The sequence below is a fragment of the Polypterus senegalus genome, chromosome 8 (genome assembly GCF_016835505.1).
Source record: "Polypterus senegalus isolate Bchr_013 chromosome 8, ASM1683550v1, whole genome shotgun sequence".
NCBI classification, from domain to species: Eukaryota; Metazoa; Chordata; class Cladistia; order Polypteriformes; family Polypteridae; genus Polypterus; species Polypterus senegalus.
In genome coordinates, this window is record NC_053161.1 from 144,051,403 (window position 1) to 144,062,019 (window position 10,617).

General features: G+C 38.5%; 1 long non-coding RNA gene across 1 annotated transcript; it reads right to left on the reverse strand.

The window, feature by feature from the left end:
* Nucleotides 1–1,739: 1,739 nt before the first annotated feature.
* Nucleotides 1,740–9,721, reverse strand: LOC120534353. Its single transcript, XR_005634729.1, has 3 exons — nt 9,602–9,721; nt 2,567–2,715; nt 1,740–1,878 (listed from the first exon to the last, which is right to left on the reverse strand). It is a non-coding gene; the product is annotated as an uncharacterized LOC120534353 (long non-coding RNA).
* Between the last annotated feature and the right edge of the window lie 896 nt (nt 9,722–10,617).

The window sequence follows — 10,617 nt, forward strand, 5'->3', positions numbered from 1 at the left end:
CCAGACACAGACAAGATTTCAAGACCACGAAAAACTGATGTTTGTCACGCTCCTTGACCCCCAGAAGTTTCGAGAATACAAGATATTTCCCGCAGTCCCGCTTCTCCAGTTTAACACAAGAGCCACAGAGCAGTTTTTGATCTGTCTCAGCTAAAAACGGAACTGACTGTAATGTATGCCATGGACGATTTTACAGGAAAATCTCCCACTGATCTCCTTGACTTCCTTTATCAGAAAAATCTGAATGACAGCATAGGGCAGCTGTTCACATTGGTATATTTGGCAGTGACCATTACTGTGTACACTGCTTCTGTCGAGCGGACATTTTCATCCCTAAAGCAAATTAAAACTTGTGTCAGAAATACGACAGGGCAGGTTCGACTTTCAGCATTAGCTTCGATGGCGATAGAAAGGGACTTTTTGGAACTGAAGCGCACGGATAATCTGTACGACAGAGTAATTGAACTGTTTTTGAGGAAAGAGAGGAGGATGGATTTTGTTTACAAATAATCCGAATTTTTGGTGAATAAAATGTTGTGATTTTCCTAAATTAATATTGCAAGTTTATGAGTTATCATTGATGTTTTTTATGTGTGTCGCGGCTGTGGCTGCAGTAGAAAGGAACTTGTTCACCCCTGGTTTGTCTATTCAATAAAGGCATTTATTGTGGCTACAGGAGTTATCTATCTGCAAATCAGCGGCCCTTTATACTGTATTTCTGTATATTAAGATGGTTTTTATAACCATAAATTAGTTTTTGAGGGGTGGGTTGATGCAGATTGAGCACTACTGAAGGCCTAGGTGTGAGATGCACGGTCCGCCACTGGACCAGATGATACGTAAATTTGATGAACATTACAACCCGAAAATAAACAAAACTGTAGAGAGGTTCACATTATACTTCTCCCAGTGCGTCTCTCTAAATCCTCATAAGGCCTAACAATCTTATTGTTACACCTTCTACGTGCACCGAACCATCCTTATTACGAAGTCTTCCTTGCTTTACCGCTGGCTGCTTCTTTCCATTCACCTTCCTAGCTCTTTATTTAAACACTTTTCCTTCTCACTTTTCTGATCCTTCGCTGTCTTCTCCCTTTTCATTCAAAATACGCGCCTCCTTGCCTTTTTACAGTCAGCTCCCCTTACGTCACACCATGGTACGTTTAGCACAAGTTAAAACCGGGAATGCCTGTTAAACATCTTACATTCACGAGTACCGATTTGGGTAGTGAACACTTCAATGAATGAAACCTGTTATCTTTACAACGGTTGACAAACACGGAATGTAACTTCAAAACAAAACGTCCTCCAAATACGAACCTGATTGAAAGAAATAATGAAAATCAAATCCTTGATGACAGCAACACTCATAACAGTGACTGGGAAAAAGACAACTGAGAAAAACAGCAGAGGTTAGTGCCCAGTGCAGAGCTTACAAATTGTACACAGTACCATTTCTAATCTATTACAACCAATGCAAGTAATTAAGAAAATGCCAAATTAGAAAAGTTGACTTGTTGAAGTTTTTCGAAATGCTTGACATTTGTAGCCTGGCACTTCTCTATTGGCAAAGCATTCCAGAGTACAGAAAGCTGACAGTTTTTATGGTTGATCTTGGAATAAAAAGCAAAGCAACATTTGAGAAAAGAAATTTTGGGAGCAAATACTCCAAAATACAGGCAGAAGAAAAAAAACAAGCAAAAAGGCCAATACCTCGAGATCACTTGGCAAAGGCACAGCAGATCAGAGCAGGGATTGAGATGGAGGATTCTAGAAGTGTCGGTCAGGAGGGGCAGCCACTACTTCAACATGGCACACATCTCTCCGTCCTTCTTCTTTAACTGCTGCCCCATAACAATAATGGACTCTTCTACTTCACTGTAACCGTTAAAAACATAAACACAGTAGATATTCACTCACAGAGTTCAAACATTAAAGTGTGCACTTACTTCTTGTTCTGCCTCCTTCCTTGGTACACCTGCAGATCAATTATTACCAAAGTAAACCATCACAATAGATAAAGTTCTGCTTAAAGTTTAACTAACACTATTGTTTTTAAATTACTGTGTTTTTTTGTTGGATGTTGAAAGAACCCCAACTTAACTGTCATTATATGTAGCATCATTTTTTTCCTTTTACATTACACATACAGTAGACATTGTGTTACAGTCTCTGTATATCTGAACTTCTAATGTTATGTGCTCAGGTGTCATTACTTACATGAAAACATCTTTGTTTTTCTCTCCTGCCTTAGTTTTGTTTTAAGTTAAAATTAAGTCTCAGCTCTTTCAAAATCTGACAACAAAAGCACAGTAACTTAAGAAAATAAATGTTATTTTGCAAAACAGAACAACCTCCCTGTTTAGTTACTGCTGGGACTGAGGCTCCTCAGTCTCTGTGTTTGTGAGAATTCACACTCTGAGGCTTTCCTGTCTAAAATTAAAAAGCCCGTGTTAGTTACTGGACAGAATGAGCAAACATAGAGGTCAGTATTCAAGGCAGCAAAATATTACAGATCAAATAATAAATATGGGGAGGTTTTACAGGAATTATGCAGTACTCTTACCTCTAGAAACAGAAAATCTAACATGAACTACACATCATCCCAAACTGGGAATCTTAAAAGCAGAAGAAAAGAACATCCAATTGTGTCTCAGAATTCAGGTACACTGGCATCTGTTGAGCCACATGGTAGGCTGGTTACCACTGGGCATCCTGTATGGTCAAGAAAAAAAAAATAATAAAGGGACATTGTTTTTCTAACTGCAGCAATAATAAATGTTATTTCTAAGGAGCAAGCCTTCTCCATTATATTCAGTTAAATGTATGTGTGTGTACTTCTCCTAAACCAACAGCTTAAACGATAAGCTAATGACACTTGACAACAGCAGGTGCCCAGCCTGTCACTGTGCCACATCAGACGCACACCACACTTCTCTGATGGCTTTGGACATAAATTTAAAATTGCCTATTTTGCGCCATAGACATTTTTTCTACCAACCAAGGTTAAAGAAATCATTTCAAATTTATGAATAAATAGTAGTCAACTAACTGATTAACTCATACGTATGACATTACAGTTTTTTACGATTGCTTAGGCACGATTTTAAAAACAAGGCTCATTTTGTCAAAACCCTACACATAATTCACACATCTACACACACAAGTAGCAGAATATCTTAGATCTTTTGCAAAATGAAACACTTAATTCAAAACTGTACAATAATTTACCAAAAGCCCATTTTGGTACCCTATGGCGCACACATGGTTCATACAGTCGGATTCTGTTCGAACCAATTACACACTGCTGTGCTCAATCTTAAACACTTGTAACATTTCTACCTTTCTAATGATACAGTCCTGGTTTGATTTTTTTTCTCTTTGTTGAGATATTGATAAAGAACATGAATATATTGAACAAACACAACACACGAGACAAGTACTGCACCTTGATGAACATATTTATTTCTTTTCATGTACTCAAGTCAGTCAATACTGAACATTTGAACGAAACATTCCTACGTAACAAAACATTTTTCCAGTTTCCATATGGTATTACTAAACATACCATTGTACTGTAAGCTTACAATAATACTGTAACAAATTACATATCCAGTTCAGTACAGAATAAAAATAAAAAATAAAAACCTAAACATCTCTCCGTCTAGCTGGATCTGGCCACAGGGCCTCGTCAACATCACAGGCTATATTTTCATTTGCAAGGCAACATGGAAAGAATCTTTTGGAGTGACGAATCCACCCTTGTATGGATGCTGCTTCAATTTGATCACATGCTTCCTCCATAGCTTGAATGAGGGCCATCTGGACATAGGGCCGGAGATCATAAACCTTCCACCGCCATGCTGAAAAGAACTCTTCGATGGGGTTTAGGAAGGGGGAGTATGGTGGAAGGTAGTGAACTGTAAATTGTGGGTGTTGATGAAACCAGTTTTGGACCTGGAACGATGGAAAGCCACATTGTCCCAGACGACAATGTATTGCATCTGGTCCTTTTGGTTTGCTGCTGTGATAATATTGTGTAATTGGTCTAAAAATGTAAGAATGAGGTCAGTGTTGTAAGGACCCAAGTTGGCATGGCGGTGGAGGACCCCATTCTGTGTAATGGCAGCACAAAGGGTAATGTTACCCCCACGTTGCCCTGGTACATTGACAATAGCCCTGTGGCTAAGGATGTTTCTTCCCCTTCTTCTCACTGTTGTCAGGTTAAATCCAGCTTCATCAATGTATATAAACTCATGCGGGACTTCTTCCGCATCCATTCAAAAACTCTCTGAAATACAGCAAAATATCACATTGCGTTATCAATATACTGTAGGTCTGCTATACAGTAAAATTACATGTACTGTAAAAAGGTTATGTGTGCAGTACACAATACTACAGTCAGTGAACAAAACATACCGCCACATATTCATGCCGCAGGACTTTCACCCTGTCTGAATTTCTTTCAAATGGCACTTTATACAATTGTTTCATCACAACTTGATGTTTTTTAAGGATACGGACCTATTGTTGACAGAGAGACCTGTAGGACATTATTGAAAATTTGGTGATCATTGACAATATGGGCTTGAATTTCTCGAAGTCTGATTGCATTATTGGCCAAAACGAGGTTTATGATCTCTCTTTCTTGCTCCTGTGTGAATATAGGGCGCCTCCCTCCTTGGTGTTCTCGACGTTCAATCCTATGTTGGGCAAACAAAATACATGTAGCTTACTGTAAAATGAAACATGAATACATACCAAAACGGTTGATATAGTACATGCAGCAAGCTATGGATTTTCTGTTGACAGAAGTTTCTCACCTGTGCTCTTGACGAAATGTCCGAACTATTGATGCCACTGTGTTCCTGCTTAGGTTAGGCTGTACTCTCAGTCCAGCCTCCCTCAGTGTTAGTCTGTGGTTTATTACATGGTCCACAATTGTAGCACGAATTTCGTTACACAGATTTGGTTGTCTTCTTCTTTGTGCATGTCCTACCCCTCCTCTAGGTCTTCCTCTCCCTCTTCCTCTACCTTGGCCTCTTCCTCCACCTTGTTCTCTCCGGATTCCCCCTCTCATCCGTACTCTTCCTCTTCTTCCGACACTGTCCATTTTTGTTGAAGACAGGTGAACTTGCCTGTTGCCTTTTTATAGTGCTTAAACACCTGATTGGTGTGTCTACAATTAAGCAAACAAGTGTTTGCACACCTGATGACTGTGTTGAACCAATTGGTTGGTCGGTGCGGTAATTTGACAGTCAGTGCTTTGGTATTGCAAAGAAGTGACTTCATGATAGATTTTTGTGTGTAATGTATGTTAAGTGTGTTTAGTGTTTTGCAAATCACTGTGTGTTATGTTTTGCAAAAAGTGTGAAGCTGAAAATGTGCTTACAGTTGTGCAAATCTAGGCCGGTGTTTTGCTCCTTGAGTATAAGGATTTGTTAATTGTGAGAAAGTTTTAATTTTAGTGTCTAAGCAATTGAAAAAAACTTTAATATATCCCCGAAATGTAGTTTTTGTACAAATGAAAACAAATCACCTCTCAAATTTCTTATTACTGCTCCAATTCCAAAATGTTTCATAAAGATTTATTTCTGTTACTGTCTTGAATGACAAAACAATATGTCACTCTTTAATTCTTGTTATTCTTCTTTATACAATTTTGAAGACTAAATTTTAGAAAATGCAGTAACTGTGGTTTCCTTGCTTCGTAAATTTCCTATTCATAAGTGTAAAGTTCAGAATGTCAGACCCTCTGTTACATCTTTCTGTATGGACATTAATATGCTAGAAATAGCTTTAAAAAACGGAAAACACACTAAAGCAATTAAAACGTGTAAGATTCTGAGCTGCTTCATTAACAATTTGTAATGCTATTATCTTCATCCCTCTTTCTTGTAATAAGTTAGTTGTTGCTATTCTCCTATGTAATTTTAGTGTGCAAATCGGGTAGACATGCAGATCGGGTAATGACGGCAACGATAATCGTAAGACTCCATTTCACCAATCAGGCGTAACCAATAATCGCAAGATTCCGTTTCACTAATCAGACATAGCAACAATAATAACAATAACCAATCAGAAGTAGCCATGTAGTCACATTACCACATACAAAATGTGGCGGCATAGCGGCACAAACTCCTCACAGACAGCAGACAGGGAAAGAAAGAATACATGAAAAATGAGAGCAAACTCCTGCTGAAGCTTAACCATCACTTCACTGAGTGAAGAACAACCACGTTTTAACCAAACAGACACAGACAGTCAAGGTAAAATGAGACTTCTTGTACGTGCAGAAGCTGCCTTGTTCTAATGTTATTTTCTATCAGCGGTGCTATTTAGAGGGCAAGTGAATATGCAGAATTATACTGTCAGTGTACAGTATATCTTGTCACTGTGAGTAGTTTGCACTGTTCAGACATACATGTTACCTACTGTAGGTATTGTCTTCAAAAGCTTTGTTGTGAAAAACTGAGATTTGGAACTTTGTGTTATTTATGCACCTTTATTGTGTAAAGATGTTATTTATTTTTACTGAGGTTATACAGTACATTTATGAAAATGTGCTATAGAATGTTAACGTGCGCTCGACGAAGGGACGCATTCTGAGAATGAGCACTAGTGCCCGTGTCCACATTTCGTGCATCTTGCTGCCTATCAATGCAATTTGCACCAAATCCAAACATCCTCTGTTTAGAGAGCGCTGCGCTCTTCCGCCCTCCGCATTACACACTTAATGAAAAAAAAAACAACGCCGAAATTCGTCAGCGTCATTTAAATAAGAAGCGCTGAGCTCTTTAAAAGTCGTGCCGTAAAGTAAGTTCACAGAGAGAGAAGAGCATCCGTCAGGAGAACACCTCGCATCTGACCGTCTTTTCGAGATGATGTCCTTGATATCGCAACTGACCAGCGCTTTTTCTATATACCACCTGTTTGTGTTCATGAAGATAAAGCAGGAAAGAAGAGACAGAAAGAAACGCACAGCTTGAAACAGGTAAGACTGGCAGCTGTGCTTTGTCCAAGTGTGTGTATGGTGTGTGTGTTCATGGTGTGATGGGCTGGCTCACTGTTCTGCAATTGTTCCTGTCTTGCACTCTTTTGCTTTCTAGGATAGACTCCAGTTTCCCCAAGAGTTAGGAAAGTTGATGGTGGAACCAAGTTAAACAGTTTTTAATGTTCTATTAAGCAACGGCAAACAAAAAAACTGCACACTGGCACAACTAATGAGATGGATGTACGTTTCCCGTGATCAGGGAATAATCGGGAACTCTACCCAGGTCGGGTTCTGGGTCCAAACTGAGCTGTCACGTTCCGGGGATTACTCGATTTTTGTGGCGCCCGAGTGGAAGGGGCGGAGCCTGCTGTAGACACTGTGGGTGGGGCTAGGTGTCCTCTCAGGACTGCTAATGAAAGAGAGGCTACTGTTAGCAACAGCGCCCCCTGTTGTCGCAGAGTGAAATTGCCTTTCTCAGTCAAGCAAGGAAGGTGATGCCCAGGTGCACACAAGGTGATAGATTGATCATTATTTGACCCAAGAAGATTTTTTTTTTTTTTACAGAAGCTCAAGCAAAATAACAACAAACAAACACCAACAACAACCTGCCCTGAAATACACACAAAGAATTATAAAACAAAGTAGAAAATGTCCAGCTGGTGTAACACTCAGATGCGTTTGGGAACTAAGTTAACTGATAAGAAAGTTGGAGCATTTTACATTCTTTTAATTACTTTATCCAACATCTATATTTTTGTACCAATAGTTTATATTCAAAAATAGTGTATATGGCATGCACTTAAATGTGCCAGTAGACCACATGAAATGTCTGTTTTTTAAACAGCACTTTACAATGTTGTGTAGTTAAAAATGTAGCTAAAATAGGCTTGTAGTTGCTCAATAGCTTTTGTACACAGCAGAATTCGAATCAAGTGGTGTGAAAATGGCACTGATTCGTGTGTGTTAGTCTTGCAGGGTCTGATTAACTGTAGTTGTTTTCTTACACGTGACATTTTTAGAAGTATCCCATAGGGAGTTAAAATCTTTGAACACTCAAGGTAAAACTATTGCAAAGCAAGTCTTGAACTTTGCTGATAAACTGTAGCACCAGAGAAATACTGAAAAATTGTTGTTTTTTTTATTTAAAAATATTTTTTTTCTTTTTAATACCAAATTCAATCACAAAAAGAAAAATCCCAATAACCACCCAACAGGCATTTTGTGCAGTAAATTCAATTTTCTCTTTCTCAACTATTGTAACAATACCACACCAATCAGGTAGCGACTAAATGCCAACTCACATCAACAACAAGGTGAAATTGATAACAGAAAGTAGCCAAAAGAAATTTTAAAAAATTAATACTAGCATAAAAATCATTACCAGCATTACCCTATGAATGGGTTAGTTTTAGTATTAGTAAGGGTTAATATTAATAAAAACCCACTCATTCATTTAATTTATTTAATATCTTATTTAAATAACTAAGAGCTTGGAAAATAACTGATTTAATGCATACAGTATAACGGGAATACCAAAGGTGACCAAACTTTGTATGATGCAATCTATTTGAGATATCTCAATGAAAATTGAACTGCCTTGACAAATTTCTTTGAAGAATTTGTGCACTAGATTTCAGAAAAATCAGTCCACAGTCAGGTGTGAGTTGTTTTGTGTGGACAGACAGGCATGGCTGAAGCAGTAGGTGCCCCTTCAGGCAGTCTATTGTCCAGCACACCAAAGTCTCCTCCAACTACAGATCTCTGAGTATACAACTTAACAGAAATGGCTGGATGATACTGAGGATATTGATGGTATTACTAGGCATTAGTAGTGCAAATTTACCAAACGTGTACATAGCAGGTCACATATTTAAGACTTTAGACCACAGGGGTGGAGTGGCATAGACTGAGCATATTTTACACCAATTGTTAGCCATTCATACCTTTGTCTGAGACTTTATGTCCCCTGTCAATTGTCACTACTTCAAAATCCGCCCACTATGGATCCATCAATTTTCTGAACCATCAGAGAGCAAGAGCTATACAGGACATGAATCAACCATAGATGGGACAGGAGTCAATCAAGTACACTCGGGCCATTTAAGGGCCCCTTATTAGCCTAAGAGAATGTCATTGGGTGTTGGACTAAACTCTTGAGAACATGCAAGCTCCACCCAGAAGGCACAGCAGCAACCATTGAAACTGCAGTCAAGTATTTAAATCAATCTTTATTTGGTATTGTGCCCTTAGCACAGTTGGTTAGCATTGCTGCTTCACAGATCATGCAGGCTTCATCACATTGAACTTTGTCCATACCTGTGTAGTGTCATGTTCTACCTATGTGTTCTCCTCATACTCAAGTTTTCTTTCACATCCTAATAACCTGCATGTTAGGTTAACTATTCCTGTGTGGATTTGTGTTTGAACTCAATCAAGGTTGTTTCCTGCCTTGCACCCAATGCTGCAGTCATTTTATGAGCTCAAAAGTACATCACTGAGAGGGTGTGGCCCCCAATCAAATCCGCTTGCAACTTCCTAGTTACTGTATAATTTCAATTGTCTACCTTGTTTTGCTTATGGTTTTAGTGACTTGATGCAATTCCTGACCTGGGAACTCTGTAGTTCAGTATCCACGTTCTCCTTGTACTTATGTTGTTTTCCTCAAGTGTGTAGTCCACTCACAACTTAAATCCCCTTATACCCGGGCCTAAGGGGTATTTGGCAATACAGCACCTAAATTACTTACAAAAAAAAAAAAAAAAAAAAAAAAAAAAAGCTTTTATTCTGCTGTAATAAAGGAGCCAAAACTGTCTGAAGAGCAACTGAGTATAACACTCCATCTTTTAAAAGAGAGCATTTATATGATTAAAAACCTTTATTTACACCCATATCACCTACATAAGACGTTCAAAAATGAGCTCTTTAGGGATTTCTCTCCCAAAAAAAAGGATGTTACAGCACAAAACCAAGACATTTTGATGCACATCCCCAGAATCTTTTTTTTTGCCCCATTTTGTCAGCTGTCATTGTACCATGTTTAGAGGGCACTGTTTGGCGCAAAGTGTTCACCTTTTTGGAGACATTTAGTCTGTTGCACTTAAGCAATCTCTCAAAACAAGTATTGCATTTGCACTTACTTTTTTATTTATTAGAAAAACAATATATGTATATACAAACACACACTATATAAATTGCTCTGAAGCGACACGTAAACAATGTGCAACTATGTAATTATGTACTCATTAAAACCTTTGCTTTCAGTATTTTTCATGTCAGTCCTTGGAACAATTTGTGTTTGTTTACCACTATAGACACAAAGAAACCTTACATTTTGTACACTAGATTGAGATTTCCAAGATACAATTCACCCACCTTCTCTTGCCTTTTATTTTCATTTACTTCTATTTTTTCTTGTTGTTGTTGCTGTTTACTTGCATTTCACGTGGTGAATAAACTAGAAGTACATACGTACATATTCATACCAGCTTCTTTCAGTGTGGAGCCAGTGCCTTTGCTGGCAGCCCTGTGCACAAGACAGGAAACGGCCGTAAACAGGGCCCCCTTAGCCTGTCGCACACACACCACACATACACATAAACCAGGGTTTCTCTGACACTTTTAGG